Here is an 18,456-nt window from a genome sequence, read left to right on the forward strand (position 1 = left end):
AGCGCTCTTTAAATAGAGGTCCTCAGTGACCTCCCTTATGCAACAGTGACCTGCAAAATATTGCACATATCTCCAGCTCCAGCCAGGAAGGAGCCAGATACCACGGGTCACCTTCACTAGCAATGAGATCCTTGCCCTGAGGTTGCAGTTGTGGCTGCAGTTGGTGGCAGCTTTCAGTGAGGATGTCCTTATTGAAGCCCAGACATCTCTCTCGTTGTTCCTTGCTGAAGTTCAGATAGGAGAATTGCTCCCTCAGCAGATTATCACCTCCTGCTGAGAGCCCTTTTCCTCCTCTTCTAGCAGCTTGTCCTGCTCTGCATGGCCTCTGCTCATTCTCCCAGTCAGGCTGTAATCCAAGCGGAATGCCTACTGGTGCAGCAACCATTTTTTTTATTCATTCACAGGATGCGGGCAAGGCTAGCATTTATTGTCCATCCCTAATTGCCCTTAATAAGGTGGTGGTGACAACTGAGTGGCTTGCTAGGCCATTTCAGCGGGCAGTTAAGTGTCATCCTCATTACTGTGGGTCTGGAGTCACATATAGGCCAGACTTTGATGGGCCGAATGGTCTCCTATGGTGCTGTAATGATTCTATGACTGGATGGCAGATTTCATTCCCTAAGGGTATTAGGGAGCCAGGTGGGTTTTTACAACAATCCGGTAGTTTCATGATTACCATTACTGATACTAGCTTTTTATTTAATTAATTAAATTTAAACTCCACAGCTGCCGTGGTGGGGTTTGAACTAATTTCTCTGGATCATTAGTTCAGGCCTCTAAGATAACTACTCCAGTAACATGCCACTGTACCCCTATGGTTTGTGCAAAAGCCTTGAAGTCAGCAAAAAGTCCTTCAGCATCTGCCACACCACTCCCTGTAGAATTTTTCAACTTGAAAGAACTATGGAAAGCACCAAACACTTGTAGAATCGTAGCAACAGCCAGAAGAAATCAACCAGCAACGAACCTATAAGTAGTTGATAGTGCAGGTGGGGGGTCCTTCCAAACACAGATTGGGTGACCGCTTTGCGGAACACCTCCGTTCAGTCCGTAAGGGTGACCCCGAGCTCCGGTCGCCTGTCATTTCAATTCACCACTCCACTCCCACTCAGACCTCACCGCCTGCGGCCTCTTGCATTGTTCCACGGAAGCTCACCATAAACTCGAGGAACAGCACCTCATCTTCCGATTAGGCACTTTACAGCCTTCCGGACTCAATATCAAGTTCAACAACTTCAGATCATAACCTCGGCCCCCATTATATTTTTATATTTTTTATCCACACTTTTGGTTTGTGCCTTTTCCTTGTTTTTTCTCTCTCTCCCACATGACAGCTGTCTTTCACTCTGCCAGCGCATTTCACACTTCATCTAGAGCCATTGTCTGTTTCTTTACCTGTCCTATTACCATCTCGTCTCACCTTGAATATCTCTTAATGTCTCTTCTTTCATCCCCTCCCCCATTTCCCAGCCCCCAAACTGCCTTTTGTTTCATTTCCTGCCTTTTCTCTCAGTTCTGTAGAAAGGTTCCGACCCATAAAGTTGACTCTATTTCTCTCTCCACGGATGTTGCCTGGCCTGCTGAGTTTTTCCAGCGTTTTCTGTTGTTATTTCGGGGGTCCTTCCTACTGATTAACGCGTGTTCAGTGTGTTCAGGTTAAGAGAGGGAGCCGGCTGGAGCGTTGAGCTCCAAAATGGCACCGCTGGCCTCTTATCAGTGTTGCACGCTGGTTGACGTCATGATCTGTCTGCTCTGCATACTTCCGGCGGACGTTAGCTGCACGCATGCAAATGCCTTCATCAAGATGGTGTCCGGCGCAATTCATGGCAGAAGTGTCGCACACGCATTGGACGCCACTTTGTCCCCAAATGGCACCCGTAGCGCCCAAACTACAGGAGCTACCAAGCCCAATCTCGTGCCCTTTATTTTTAATGTAATAAATTGAAAACGTTGACTCTATTTCTCTCTCCATGGATGTTGCCTGGCCTGCTGAGTTTTTCCAGCGTTTTCTGCTGTTATTTCGGGGGTCCTTCCTGCTGATTAACGCGTGTTCAGTGTGTTCAGGTTAAGAGAGGGAGCCGGCTGGAGCGTTGAGCTCCAAAATGGCACCGCTGGCCTCTTATCAGTGTTGCACACTGATTGACGTCATGATCTGTCTGCTCTGCATACTTCCGGCGGACGTTACCTGCACGCATGCAAATGCCTTTATCAAGATGGTGTCCGGCACGATTCGTGGCAGAAGTGTCGCACACGCATTGGACGCCACTTTGTCCCCAAACGGCACCTGTAGCGCCCAAACTACAGGAGCTACCGAGCCCAATCTCATGCCCTTTATTTTTAATGTATTAAATTGAAAATGTCACACTGTTTGTATCCATTGTCGTGTCCTGGTCAGGTATAGGAAAGGCCAGAGTATCTGGACTGTCTCAGTAATGTACTTTAACATCATCTAAATTTTTAATTTCATGCTCCAGTCCCTCAATTTATTCATATTTTATTGGAGGAGCGTATTCCTTCCACGTACTGTACGATTAATGTGTTCTAAACGTTTAAGAACATTTCACCTTTATTATTAGTGATAAAATTCGAAATGTATTCTTCCACTAATGAGCTGGGTGCAAAAGATGTTCTGAAGACAACACTTAGGAACTCATTGTATCCGAGAGAGCAGCATGTAGCAGTGAATAACACAATGAAAAAATGATTATCCCACTCAGTTGGCTTGATAAATGTACAAACAAAATTTATTTTGCTAGATTTAAGAAATGCAATATTTCTCCCTCTAACATCAATCTAACAACTGACTGTGCAAACAGTCCATTGTTGTCTATAGCCCTAGCTCATTCACCAGCAGTCTCAATGCTGCCAGCATTCCACATGCCAGCAGTAGCTTGAACTAATTATGCTGTTACTTCCTCCATTACATTGCCACTAAATGTTACCAGACTCACCGCTAATCCCCCCCGTTATACTAACATTATCCAGCTCAAGCTTACTGGAAACCCACCTGCCAATCTGCTCCTACCTTGTTCTCAATGACTCTTTCACCATGATATCACTATTCTGCCGACCTCACCAGCAACTCTTCCACTTCACTGTCAACACCATGATCCGACACATTACTAATATCTCCACTCACTACCCAACCCAGATGCTTTGCTCTGGAAACATTAAAGGACGCAAAAATTCAAAGCCCTCTGTCACAACTTGTTGGACTGCTTGTTCGACATCAAGTTGTGAATGAACGAAAAATTTGGCAAGAGCAAACCTATCCTGTTCAGCTTCTGCAACAAACTCTGACCCCTAGCCCTCGATTCCACCCACCTCCCTGGTAGATCACTTGTGTTGTACTCACCAGGGAACAACGCTCATGTACTGTTTGGCGCTAAGCTAAGCTTTGAACCTCATATCCTATTCATCAACAAATTAGTCTATTTCCACCTCTGTACTATTGGTCACTTTCTTCTCTCCCTCAACTACACCACTGCTGAAATGCTCGTTCATGCCTGTCACCTCCAGACTTGACCCCTGTAGCATTATCTTCACTGGTTACCCAGGTTACACCCTACATATCCAAAAATCCCCATGCCCACAACCTATCCCACATTAAGTCCTGATCACCCATTATCTTTGTTCTATTGACTCCACTAGCTCCCAATCCCCAGTGCATTGATCTCAAAATTCTTGTTCTCATTAACAAATCCCTTCATGGCCTTGCCCCCACTCTACTTCTGAAACCTCCTCCAGGACTGCTTTCCTACTAATACATTTTCTTCCTAAACCTTCCACTTTTCTGCAGCTCTCCCCACCTTCAGACGTGCTCTCAAAACAAATCTCTTCAACTACAACTTCATCCAGCTCCCCTACTCTTCCACTAATGGCTGCTCAGAAAGAAAGATCTTGCGTTGATATAGCGCATTTCACAACCTCAGGACGTCCCAAAGTGCTTCACAGTCACTGAAGTACTTTTGCAGTCTAGTCAATGTTGCAATCTTTATTACATAATCTAATGGGCATCAGTGGTGGGTTGGATAGAATGCAGGAGTTAGTGAACTACAATTTCATTTCACGATGCAGTCTATAACTCTGCTGTACAGATAGACATCAGAATCCACTGCTCCATCTAGTGTAGCTTCTGTGCTTTTCCATCAGATACAGCTTTAAGCACGAGCAAAATATGCATTCCCAAATAGGAATTGCAGAGTAATATGTAGCATGTATGGAGTAATTTATTTTTGAAAAAGAGTTTAAATGGCTTTTTTCCACAGATGTTAACTACCCTCATGTGCATGATGTCACTACAGGCAATTTTTTGCAACATGATTTTGTTAGTGGAATGACAGAAAACTGACCAACCTCAATGCACTTGTAATAATAATGCCTTAAAGTTTCTTCAGCAACAAACAATCGCCTTAACCATAGAATCATAGAATCTTACAGCACAGAAGGAGGCCATTCGGCCTGTCTTGCCTGTGCCGGCTCTTTAAAAGAGCTGTCCGATTTAGTCCCCCAGCCCAGCTTTCTCCCCATAAACCTGCAAATTAATTCTCTGCAAGTACATGTCCAACTGCCTTTTAAAAGTTGCTATTGAATCTGATTCCACCACCCTTTCAGGTAGTGCGTTCCAGATCTTAACAACTCACTTTGTGAAAAAAAATTCTCCTCATTGCCCTGCTAGTTCTTTTGCCAATTATTTTAAATGACCTCTAGTTACTGACCCACTTGCCAGAGGAAACAGTTTCTCCCTATTTATTCTATCAAAACCCCTCATTATTTTGAATACCTCTATTAAGTCTCCCCTTAACCTTCTCTGCTCCAAGGAGAACAATCCCAGCTTCTCCAATCTCTCCACATAACTGAAGTCCATCATCTCTGGTATCATCCTGGTAAACCTCCTCTATACCCCCTCCGAGGCCTTTGACATCCTTCCTAAAGTGTGGTGCCCAGAATTGTACACAATACTCCAGCTGACATCTAACGAGTGATTTGTAATGGTTTAGCATAACTTCCTTGTTTTTGTATTCAATGCCCCTATTTACAAAGCCAAGTATCCCATACACTTTCGTAACCGCCTTAGTAACTTGCCCTGCCACCTTCAAAAAGATTTGTGAATGTGTGCCCCCAGGCCCCTCTGCTCTTGCACCCCTTCAATATAGCCTCATTTAGATTATACTGCCTGTCCATGTTGTTCCTCCCCAAGTGCAGCACTTCACACTTATCTGCATTAAAAATTGCATCTGCCATATGTCTGTCAGTTCCCCCATTTCTGAAGTCTGCTACTATTCTCCTCACTATTTATTACATTGTCAAGTTTTGTATCATTCGCAAACTTGCAGATTGTACTCCTTATACCCAATTCCAGGTCATTCATATATAACAAGAAACACAATGGTCCTAATACCGATCCCTGGGGGACCACACTGCATACTTCACTCCAGTCAGAAAACAAGCCCCTTAACTGGTATAAATTATGAAAAGTTTGTGAATCCACCTGTGGAGCCTACAAAGTTTTGGAAACATGATTCAACAACCAATTTGTAAAGCCCATTTCAATGATGGAGTCCTGATACCATTCTTTGGTGTGGTGAGAAGGAAATCCTTTTTGGACAGCTATGGTCTGGAGGCAAGCTGCATCCACAGATCATGTGATCTCAGGGTTGACTACTGTGAAGGGCTTTAGGGGAGGCCCAGAAGAATTTTCCAACTTGAGAAAGAGCACCATGTTAAGTCATGAATATTACGCTAAAGTAGCAGCATTGGTCAGATATGGAGATGGCATTAAGTGGTAGTTGTTACACAAAATAATGCCTTACCCACATAAAGAAAAGTTAAGATTTTAACAGGGCAAGCAACACACATGAACATAGCAGGCCGAAGCAAATTACCTTATACGTGGCATAATGGTAAAGAGAGTGCTCAGCAGGGATGAATTTCCACAGGCCAATTCACTCCATGCTAACCTACATTGCTCTTATGTTTAAAGGCTCAATCTACACAAAATAAGTGGGTGTAGAGTGAAACAGGTGGTTTCAGATCTCCTAAGAGAAGCCGTTGAATGCATATGAAGGAAGAATTAGAAATTCATAGGAATGAAGGCTGAAGACTAATTGATCTGTACAATATTAATCATATATTCCATAATTTTCATGATACATTAGATCAACGTGCACATTGCACACAAGTGCTTAATAATTCATGTAATGACAATATAATATCCAAATGAGTTAGTGGCTTATGTTCCGATAGGAACTGATAATGTGGTGTTTTAGATGCCTCCAATCACATTATCAATCGCATAATATTCCAATTACACTCTTGACAGAGCAAATGGAACATAGTGATCTTCAGCATGTAGCCATTGAGCAGCAGTCATCAGAGTCACCACAGTCTTGCAATGAGCTGCACCACAGACTTTGCAACTAGAATATAATGATGCAAATGAGGAAACACAGAATGGAGATTGGGGACGTTGAGAGGTCAGCACGTGTAGGGTGGAAGTGTAGCGTGTTTACTGCCCATCTTGAACTGTCTCAGCTTATAGTCCCTGATAGGCTTGGTTTCTAAACAGAGGATGTTACAATACTTAGAATGTGTTGATCAGTCACTTGTCGCGATACAACAAGCAGTGCAAAGAGGTATGACAAGGCTGGATGAATTGTGTCTTCACTACAATCTTCCATTGATTAAGAAGCAATTCCAATGGAAAACCGCAGTGGTGACCCATTACGTTCTTCTCTCATGAATACTCATGTTATGAATCCTTTGTGATTTAAATTCCAAAAAGCAGTCCAGGCCAGCTTTAACATGCTTAGAGAATAGTTACATACAAACATAAAGTTGTGATTCATGTAAGTGCCCCTTATGTGCTAATACCTAGCACTACACAAGTGACTGCAGATACCGTCTTCAAAAGCAATAAACTCCCAGTAACTTGAGTAAAGGAGTCTCCTGTCCTGATGCAGGTATATTAAAATTAGTCACAGATAAGGCAAATGGTTCTTTTAAAACCCTCACCGCTCTCTAGTTTGCTGAGCAACCACCCTTCACTTCTACATCCTCAGTTGGGGGAGCACTTAGGAGTACACTGAATAAACGAGGTTTATACAACATTCCACATCTCCTTATGGGTACACACAAGAGAAAAAGCACTGAAAAATGGGAGCAACACAATTTCACTTTTATTATATCTTGGAGTCTGTTAGTGTGCAGAAGAAAATGTCAGTTGTTCACAAGTAAAGGAAACTGAACATATGCAATTCGTAGGGAGAATCCTTAAAGGGGAAATACAATCTAAGCATAATACGTTTTATTTAAAGTACTCCCCTTTTTACAGAAGAAAATTATAGGTACACTTCAACATTTTAGGAAAGTTTTTTTCCTTGCTGACTTGAAGCTGTTTGGGTGGGCTTTCACTCCTTGCCAGCCTGCTCCAGTGACATATAATTTATGGGGAAAAGTAGAGGGTACAGCTTCAAACTGGCCTGAGACTGACTCTGAAGCTGCCTGACCCCAGAAAACTATGCTGGGGTGGAATGCAAATGTCCCCAGTCTGCTGCAGGTTTCCAAGGGGTTGAGCAGCTCTGGGTTCGCTCTCAGTCAGTTTGAAGGTGCCCCTACCAATGCTTGCAATGGAGCTACTCCCCGTTATTTCTGTTTGCAATTAAACTGCTCCAGGACACATGGGGACAGATTTGCCACCAAAGGTGCAATATTGTTCGATAACAAGTCCTTAATAGGTTTAATAAGGAAAATTTTGATTTTTGCTAATTTCCGTAAACATAAGAACATAAGAACATAAGAAATAGGAGCAGGAGTAGGCCAATCGGCCCCTCGAGCCTGCTCCGCCATTCAATATGGCTGATCTGATCCTAACCTCAAATCTACTTTCACTCTCCATCCCACCTGAACCCATGTGATCTCCCGGGAGAGGCGAAAAACCAGATAAAAAACCCAATGGCCAATTTGGGAGAAAAAATCTGGGAAATTCCTCTCCGACCCACCTAGGCGATCGAAACTCGTCCAGGAGATCACTCTGTCCCTATATTTCCTGCAGTACTTACCTTCTGTAAGAGGTGATCTCCACCCCAGCCAGGAACAGGCTCAATTTACTCTTGAAGGACTCCTAGCTGGCAGCCTGTTCCCGAGGTCTCCACTAATCCCTGTGAATAGAACCATCTCCTGAAATCTAACACTGAATTAGAACACAAGAAGTAGGAGCAGGACCAGGCTACATGGCCCCTGGGCCCGCTCCGCCACCCACAGGGCCATGACCGATCCAAACCTAGACTCATGTCCGATTTCCTGCCCGCTCCCCGTAACCCCTAATTCCCTTTACTTCCAGGAAACTGTCTATTTCTGTTTTAAATTTATTTAATGATGTAGCTTCCACAGCTCTCTGGGGCAGCAAATTCCACAGACCTACCACCCTCTGAGTGAAGAAGTTTCTCCTCATCTCAGTTTTGAAAGAGCAGCCCCTTATTCTAAGATTATGCCCCCAAGTTCTAGTTTCACCCATCATTGCGAACATCCTCACCGCATCCACCCGATCAAGTCCCTTCACAATCTTATATGTTTCAATAAGATCGCCTCTCATTCTTCTGAACTCCAATGAGTAGAGTCCCAATCTACTCAACCTCTCCTCATATGTCAACCCCCTCATCCCCGGGATTAACCGAGTGAACCTTCTTTGTACTGCCTCGAGAGCAAGTATGTCTTTTCTTAAGTATGGACACCAAAACTGCATGCAGTATTCCAGGTAAGGTCTCACCAATACCTTGTACAACTGCAGCAATACCTCCCTGTTTTTATATTCCATCCCCCCAGCAATAAAAGCCAACATTCCATTGGCCTTCTTGATCACCTGCTGCACCTGCGTACTAACTTTTTGTGTTTCGTGCACCAGGACCCCCAGATCCCTTTGTACTGCAGTACTTTCCAGTTTCTTGCCATTAAGATAATAACTTGCTCTATGATTTTTCCTGCCAAAGTGCATAACCTCACACTTTCCAGTATTATATTCCATCTGCCAAATCTCTGCCCACTTACTTAGCCTGCCTATGTCCCTTTGCAGGTTTTTTATGTCCTCCTCACTCACTACTTTCCCTCCCATCTTTGTATCATCTGCAAACTTTGATATGTTACACTCGGTCCCTTCCTCCAAATCGTTAATATAGATTGTAAAGAGTTGGGGTCCCAGCACTGACCCCTGCGGAACACCACCAGTTACTGATTGCCAGTCTTAAAATGAACCATTTATCCCAACTCCCTGCTTTCTGTTAGATAGCCAATCTCCCACCCATGCCAGAATATTACCCCCAATCTCGTGATTTTTTATCTTGAGCAATAATCTTTTGTGTGGCACCTTGTCAAATGCCTTTTGGAAGTCTAAATACACTACGTCCACTGGTTCCCCTTTAGCCACCCTGTATGTTACGTCCTCAAAGAGCTCAAGCAAATTTGTCAAACATGACTTCCCCTTCATAAAACCATGCTGACTTTGTCCTATTAAATTATGTTTATCCAAATGTCCCATTACTGTCTCCTTAATAATGGACTCTAAAATTTTACCAATCACAGATGTTAGGCTAACTGGTCTATAGTTTCCAGCATTCTGTCTACTACCCTTTTTAAATAAGCGTGTTACATTAGCAGTTTTCCAATCTGCCGGGGCCTTTTCTGAGTCCAGGGAGTTATGGAAAATTATTACCAATCACCCACAATCCCTACCGCCACTTCCCTCAAGACCCTAGGGTGTAAGCCATCAGGTCCAGGGGATTTTTCCACCTTAAGTCCCATTATTTTACCAAGTACCACTTCCTTAGTGATTGTAGGCATATTTAGCTCCTCCCCCCCCCCCCCCCCCCAGAGCCCCCTGTTTGTCCAGTGTTGGGATATTCTTAGTGTCCTCTACTGGAAAGACTGATACAAAATATTTGTTCAGCGTTTTTGCCATCTCCATGTTTCCCACCATTAATTTCCTGGTCTCATCCGCTAAGGGACCAACTTTAGCCACCCTTTTTCTTTTTATATAACTATAGAAACTCTTGCTATCTGTTTTTATATTTTTTGCTAATTTACTTTCATAATCTATCTTCCCTTTCTTAATCAATCTTTTAGTTATTTTTTGCTGTCTTTTAAAGACTTCCCAATCTTCTATCCTCCCACTTGATTTGGCTACCTTATATGCCCTTGTTTTTAGTTTTAAAACACATTTTAAGGTGGTAGGAAGGTTCATAATAACAGTGCAAATGGATGAAAGATCCCTTCCTGCTCTCCATAGGACTTGCTCTGCTATTAAACACATCTATTACTTGGTCAAAATTAACAGACAGAGGAAAATAGGGCCCATGTTGTCATGTTAGGCTCCTTATTTCTAGAGGTGCAAATTCAGTCATATGGTGTAATAAGACCAAATGCTTGGGGACACAAAAGCGATGTGAACATTTGCATTTCAAATGTCAGTAGTGTTTAAGTTCTTTTGCTGGGTTCTGGGAATTATGCCCCAGAGAATAATGCAGAGGTACACTTTTCAAAACAACACAGAGCAGTCGATTCCTGGTCTTACTATGTCTAATAGTTCTACAGGTTTAATATTTCTTCCGGATTTTAGACAGTCTGGGTGCGCAGGAAACTCTGCCAATCCAAAATTATATTTTATATAATATATGTGTGTATCAAATACTTTAGAATATGTGAAATATCTATCTATATATATTTCTTTTTATATACATTATTCCACAAAAATGCACAACTGAACCAAGCATAAACCAGTGAAGCCAATGGAAAAGAAAATTGGGCCGGATGTATAACAAGTAACGATACACTCCTGCCCATTTAAGCCCCTGTTGAAGTTGAATATTACCTCTAACTTGTTGAACCAATGATTGTTGACACTACAGTCCAACTTGAAGAGAATGTCAATCAACATAATGGCTGTTATGGAAACCCAGGTATTTGAGGATGAAGCAACAGACTCACCAGCAGATGGACAGTCTTGTAGAGAGGTTGCAGTTAGCCATATAAGAACATAAGAAATAGGAGCAGGCGTAGGCCATTCGGCCCTTCGAGCCTGCTCCACCATTCAATGAGATCGTGGCTGGTCTTCTGCCTCAATTCCAGCCCTATCGCCATATCCCTTGATGCCCTTACTAGTCAGAAATCTATCGACTTTTGTTTTGAATATACCCAATGACTGAGCCTCCACAGCCCTCTGGGGTAGAGAATTCCAAAGATTCACCACCTTCTGTGTGAATAAATTTCTTCTCATCTCAGTCCTGAATGGCCTATCCTTTATCCTGAGGCTGTGGCCCCTGGTTCTAGACTTTCCAGCCAAGGGAAACATTCTCCCAGCATCCACTCTATCAAGCCCTATAATGATTTTGTATGCTTCAATGAGATCCCCTCTCATTCTTTGGAATTCAAGAGAATATAGGCCTAGTCTCCTCAATCCCTTCTCATACGACAGTCCCGCCATCCCAGGAATCAATCTCATGAACCTTCGTTCCACTCCCTCTATGGCAAGTATATCCTTCCTTAGGTAAGGAGCCCAAAATTGTACACGGTACTCCAGGTATGGTCTCACCAAGGCCCTATATAATTGGAGTAAAACTTCTTTACTCCTGTACTCAAATCCTCTTGTAATGAAGGCCAGCATACCATTTGCCTTCCTAATGGTTTGCTGCACCTACACATTCACTTTCAGTGACTCATGGACAAGGACACCCAGGTCCCTTTGAGCATCTGCATTCCCCAATCTTTCACCATTTAGGAAATACTCTGCCTTTCTGTTTTTTCTACCAAAGTGGATAACTTCACATTTATCCACATTATATTCCATCTGCCATGTTTTCGCCCACTCACTGAGCCTGTCGAGATCCCCTTGAAGCCTCTTCACATCCTCTTCACAACTAACACTGCCATCTAGCTTTGTGTCATCAGCAAATTTGGAAATGTTACATTTAATCCCCTTATCCAAATCATTGATATAGATTGTGAATAGCTGGGGCCCAAGCACTAATCCTTGTGGTACCCCACTAGTCACAGCCTGCCATCCTGATAAAGACCCATTTATTCCTACTCTTTGTTTACTGTCTGTTAACCAATTCTCAATCCATGCTAGTATATTACCCCCAATTCCATGTGCCCTAATTTTGTTCACCAACCTCTTGTGTGGGACCTTATCGAAGGCCTTCTGAAAATCCAAATATACCACATCTACTGGTTCCCCTTTGTCTACTCCACTAGTTACATCCTCAAATAACTCCAATAGGTTTGTCAAACAGAATTTTCCTTTCATAAATCCATGTTGACTCTGCCCAGTCCTGCTATTAGTTTCTAAGTGCCCAGTTATTGCATCCTTTAAAATAGATTCCAGCATTTTCCCAACTACTGATGTGAGGCTAACAGGTCTGTAGTTCCCTGTTTTCTCTCTCCCTCCTTTCAGAAATAGCGGGGTTACATTTGTTATCCTCCAATCTGCAGGAACCATTCCAGAATCTGTAGAATTTTGGAAGATGACAACCAATGCGCCCACTATCCCAATGGCCACCTCTTTCAAAACCTTAGAATCTAGGGCATCCGGTCCTTGGGATTTTATAGGGGGTGGTGTGTTGTGCCCAGCCAGCTTCGCCTCTGACTGTCCCTTTTGAGCGGTTCGAATTGCTCCCACACCCCTGGGTTCTAGACACCGGACTTAGGTACAGGCAGCGATACATAAAATCGAGTAGACAAGTGGTTTGGTGCAAGAAAACCAAAATGTTATTAAAAGCAGAATAAAACAATCTTATGAAAATTACTGGTATGAAAATTACAGGCATAAACAATTACACTTATATGGGAATGGGGAACACATGGCACACCGAGGGAAAACAACTACATTAAACAATCCCCTTATCCTTATTCCACCCCCTATACATAACTAGATTAAGCTATGAGGGGCCAGGAATTCATGCTCACCGATCCAAAACCTGTTGCTTAAATGGTTGTGAGTTTTGAGGTCCGCTCCCGCTGTCCTTTGGGGTACCCTGTCGCCACGTGGTCTCAGGGCGCGGCGCTGAAATTGTTGATGCGAAGCACCCTCCTTTTTCCTCAGCTACCGTCGTCGTTTCGTTGCGATGGGCTTTCTTCTTCTTCTCCCTCGGGCGGTCGTTGGTGGTAATGTTACGGTCGGGGTCGATTGGCGGCCTTTATCGTCTAAAAGATTTTACTACCCTTGCTTTGAACGCTAGTTTACTCGTCACGGGTGCTGCCACCCACTCTTCGAACGCCTGCTTATTTGCACTGTTCAGGCATGCAACGCCAACTTATTCACCAAACACCAGCTTATAACTAGGCATTTGGTTTTTCCCAATGCGTCTTTCACTGCCCTTCTCTGCTTTGATCGGTTTACCGTCTTCTTCATCTCATCTCGTCTCGTCTGCCCATTTGTGGCCTGTGTGTCCTGTGTGGTTTTGAACTCGGGTCTCGTTCTCCTCCCGCGTTTGGCCCCGGTGTAATGGGCGTCCTTGGTTGTTGAGTGGCGGGGATCGGGAGTGGAGGCAAAAGAGCCCGGCACTCAAGAGAAGTGCCAGGCTCTTGGAGCGCAGCCAGCACTCCGCTGGGCTGGTGTTTCAGGAGGTCTGGGACGGGAGCGCAGGCAGGTGCTTGCAGGCGGCCAGCAACAAAAATGGCCGCCCCGCAGCTCGGGGGAAAAATTCTTGGTTGCGCCTCCCGTTAGCACATTAAGAGGGCACTAACGGGAGGCAATGCAACTAGTGCCTGGGCGCGGCACTGCCCACGCCTCCCACAAAATTCAGCGGGAGGTTAGTGGTGGCGCTAACCGGTAGTGCCCTGCAGCGCTGTGCCGCTGGCGATGACGTCATTGGTGTGCGCAGCACCCCACTGCCATGATCTTCGGGAGCACCCCCTGACTTACCACCGGACGCTATGTCCGACGGGGTCAGGGGGGCGTACCTGTGGCCAGAAAGGCGCAATTTAAAGGCGAGGTGCGGGGCGGCCATTTTTGTTGCTGGCCACCTGCCAGCACCTGCCTGCACTCCCGTCCCAGAGCTCCTGAAATGCCCCCCCCGCGGAGTGCTGTTTGCGCTCCAAGAGCCCGACACTTCTCTTGAGTGCCGGGCTCTTTTGCCTGCACTCCCGATCCCCGGGGGCCCAGCTGGGACCCAGGTGGTGCTGCACAAGTCCCCTCCCCTTTAAGAAGGGAAGGAAGGCCTGCAATACCATGGCGCGACGTGCTGCAGCGTGTGGCGCTGCGGTACATAATGCCGCAATATTGACTCACAGCACCCCAAGAGGGATGCGGGGTGCTTCCAGTAGCGCCCCGCTTCCCTCTTGGGGCACAACCACTCAATTTCCGGCGTGGGGGCGCTAATTTTTCCGGGGGCTACTTTTAGCACCCCGGCGAAGTTAGCACTACTCAATTTTTAGCCCCTCGCCTTTAAATTGCACCGCCCCGGCTGCAGCTACGCCCCCTGATCCCATCGGACATAGCGTCCGGTGGTAAGTCAGGGGGCGCTCCCGAAGATCGTGGCCGGGGCATCAGCGGGGCGCTGCGCACAGCAATGATGTCATCACCAGTGGCGCAGTGCCGCAGGCGCTACCGGTTAGCGCCACCACTAACCTCCCGCTGAATTTTGCAGGAGGCGTGGGCAGTGCTGCACCCGGGCACTAGTTGCGTTGCTTCCTGTTAGCACCCTCTTAAGGTGCTAACGGGAGGCGCAACCAACTGAATTTTTCCCCCAAAGTATTTATTTAATTTCTCGGCCATTTCCTCATTCCCCATTATAAATTCTCCCATCTCTGACTGTAAAGGACCTACATTTACCTTCACCAGCCTTTTCCTTTTCACATACCTATAGAAGCTTTTACAATCCGTTTTTATATTTTTCGCTAGTTTGTGCTCATATTCCATTTTCACTTTCTTTATCAATTTCTTGGTCCCCCTTTGCCGATTTCTATAAAGATCCCAATTCTCAGGCTGACCACTTTTTCTGGCAACTTTATAAGCTTCCTCCTTTGACTTAATACTAGCTTTAATTTCTTTTGTTAGCCATGGTTTGATCACTTTTCCTTTTGGGTTTTTATGCCCTAGAGGAATATATGTTTGTTGCAAATTATGCATTATTTCCTTGAATGTTAGCCATTGTGGCCCAGAAATTCGGGTCTCCACGGGTGAGTACGCGCGGGGTACTCACGCGTGGGCCCGATGGAAGCGCCGGTTTCTTGCATGCACTGTGCATGCACGGGAAACCGGCACTTCCATTCCTCTGAACGAAAGGGTTCAGAGGTCGAACGCGTGCGCGGGGGAGTCTGCGTGTGTGCTTTGAAATTACGTTTCTTTTACAGTTTTTTCCGTGAGGGTAAGTCTTTAGATTTTAGAAATGTAAAAACCAGGCGTAAGGCCTGCATTTTAAAAGGTAAGTGGTCAATTAATTAAAATTAAAACATTTTTTCCACAGGTTTATTATTTTTAAACACTTTAAAGCAAGGTAAGTTTATTTTTAGCCCCGTTAGAATATAAAAAAAAAATTTCAAAAATTTAAATTATTATTTAAAATAGTTATTTAATGTAATTTGTAGTTTATTTAAAAAGTGTGATGATTTTTTAAAATTTATTTGAAGCTTTACTACTATTTTGGGGCCGTAGTATTTATAAGTTTTGACAGGTCTTCCTGTCACTACTTATGAATGGGCTTTTCCCTGCAGCGATTGGCTGCCCATGGCCCACGTGATCCCAGGGGACGCATTGCACTAACTACGCCCCTGGGACACGCAAGCACAGCTGGGCCAGGCCCCGGAGCAGAATTCCACGGGGCCCTACAGCTCAACTGCCGGCATGCAAGGTAAGTGCAGGTCGGGGGCTTGCCCCCGACCCGAATTTCTGGGCCTCTTTGTCCACCTTCATATCTTTTAGTGTAGTCTTCCAATCTACCATGGCCAACTTGACCCTCATACCATTGTAGTTTCCTCTGTTTAGATTGAAGACCTTAGTTTCAGATTCCACTACATCACTCTCAAACTTAATGGCCCAGTAATTCGGGTCCCAACACGTGAGTAAGCACCATGTACTCACGCGTGGGCCCGATGGAAGTGCACAGCGCATGCGTGGAAAACCGGCATTTCCTTTCCTCTGAACCAAGGGATTCAGAGGTCGAACGCGTGCGCGCAGGAGTCTGCGCGTGCGCGCTGAAATTCCTTTTTTTTTTACAGGGTTGCCCGTGCGATAAGGCCTTCATTTTTTACGCGAGAAAAAAGCAGACGTAAGTACTTAGTTTTAAAAGGTAAGTGGTCTATTAATTAAAGTTAGAAATTTTTTTCCACAGGTTTATTATTTTTAAAGACTTTACAGTAAGGTAAGTGTATTTTTAGACCCGATTTGTTAAAAAATAATTTTTTTCAAAAATTTGAATAATTGTTTAAATTAGTTTTTTACAGTTATTAATAGTTCATTTAATTAGTGGGATTTTTAAAAAACTTTTATTTGAAGTTTAAGTACTGTTTTGGGGCCAGGAGTTTTCATGAGTTTGACAGTTCTTACTATCAAACTCATGAATTAACTTTTGCAACCTCCGATTGGATGCCCAGTGCTCATGTGATCCCAGCCGGCTCATCGCACTAACTACGCCGCTGGATCACGCAAGCACAGCCCCGGCCACGATCTTCGGGAGCGCCCCCTGACTTACCACCGGACGCTATGTCCGATGGGATCAGGGGGCGTAGCTGCAGCTGGGGAGGCGCAATTTAAAGGTGAGGGGCTAAAAATTGAGTAGTGCTAACTTCGCCGGGGCGCTAAAAGTAGCCCCCGGAAAAATTAGCGCCCCCACGCCGGAAATTGAGTGGTTGTGCCCCAAGAGGGAAGCGGGGCGCTACTGGAAGCACCCCGCACCCCTCTTGGGGTGCTGTGAGTCAATATTGCGGCATTATGTACCGCAGCGCCACACGCTGCAGCACGTCGCGCCACGGTATTGCAGGCCTTCCTTCCCTTCTTAAAGGGGAGGGGCCTTGTGCAGCACCACCATACAATATACCCAGCAGGCACATTCAGCTCCCAAAGAATTCAAAAAATTAAAACTGACATATTTGTCACATGGTCTTAATCTAAATGTACACTCTCGGGAGCCGCAAGCCTACATTTCGTTGTACTGCACTTGTGCACTAACAATGACAATAAAGCTGATTATTATTATTATTACATGTACATAGGCATAATGGCCCAGATATTCCGATTGCAGGCCTCCCACGGGTGGAGGCCTGCGATCTGTAAAAATCTGCACCCTTACCTGAGGGCTCCCGGAAGGAGCACAGTTCCACTCCTGGACCTCTCCAAACTGCCGGTGCGCAGGGCCCACATATCCCAGAGGCGCAGGCAGTTCGCAGCGTCCCTGGGATCACGTGGGCCCTGGGGAGCCAATCAAATAAGGGAATCTCCCTTCATACATTTGACAGGAAGACCTGTCAAATATATGAATGGAGATCAATGAAAAAACATAGTAAAACTTTAAATACATTTAAAAAAAACTCACATTTTTAAAATGACTTGCAAGCACAATAAATTAACTATTTTAAACAAAACTTTAAATTTTTGAACAAAATAATTAAAGTTTTTTACGGGGCTAAAAATAAACTTACCTTTTTTTAAAAGTATTTTTAAATGATAAATCAGTGGAAATTAAAAAAAAAAAACTTTTTTCAACTCTTATCCTGGTAAAAGCAGGCCTTATGCCTGCTTTTACCAGACACAAGAATTGTAAGGGTTTTCTGCGGGCGGAGGGTCTCCAAAAAGCGGAACTATCCGCCCGCAGAGGCCCTTCTCCAGGGCAGCCGGAGGACCTGACAAGTGCATTCTTGACAGATCGGAAATGTCGGCTTCCAGCGCATGTGCAGTGCATGCCTGAAACTGGCATTTCCGATGTCCCTACGGGTGGGTACACAGCACGTTCCCACCCGTAGGGATCGGAATATCCGGCCCATTATGTTTGGGTAATAGGAATGCAGGCCAGTGAAAAAGTGGGACAAAGGAAAGTTATCCTATGGCGAATACTTTTTTTGTATCCTGCTATCATCATACATATTTATATATGTGATCTTTCTTGTCAAACTAGATTAGTATAGTAAGTCTGTATGAGTTACCCAGTATCAGTCAGGCCAGTGACTGCTGCTCACTTTGGCACTGGAGATTTGCTTAAGTGCAATGAGTGACAATCAGATTTTCCAGTCTTCTGTCCACATGGTTCCTCCTGTGTCTGTAACAGCAACAGGGCAAAATACTATATTGTGAACTTTTTGCTAGGTTTGGGTGCTTTAACTGGCCTCAACTCTCCTGGGCTAGGCAAGGGTAAAATCAGCCAGCATTCTCACTCATGATTGTGATTCAGTGGCCTCGATTTTAACTGACCCATGGAGTCGGGATTGGAGGCATGCAGGGGGTTAAGGTCCCGAATTCGGGGGTCCCGACACCAT

Source organism: Somniosus microcephalus, chromosome 9 (assembly GCF_052327205.1).
Source record: "Somniosus microcephalus isolate GS21.2 chromosome 9, FLI_Smic_1.0, whole genome shotgun sequence".
Classification (NCBI taxonomy): Eukaryota; Metazoa; Chordata; class Chondrichthyes; order Squaliformes; family Somniosidae; genus Somniosus; species Somniosus microcephalus.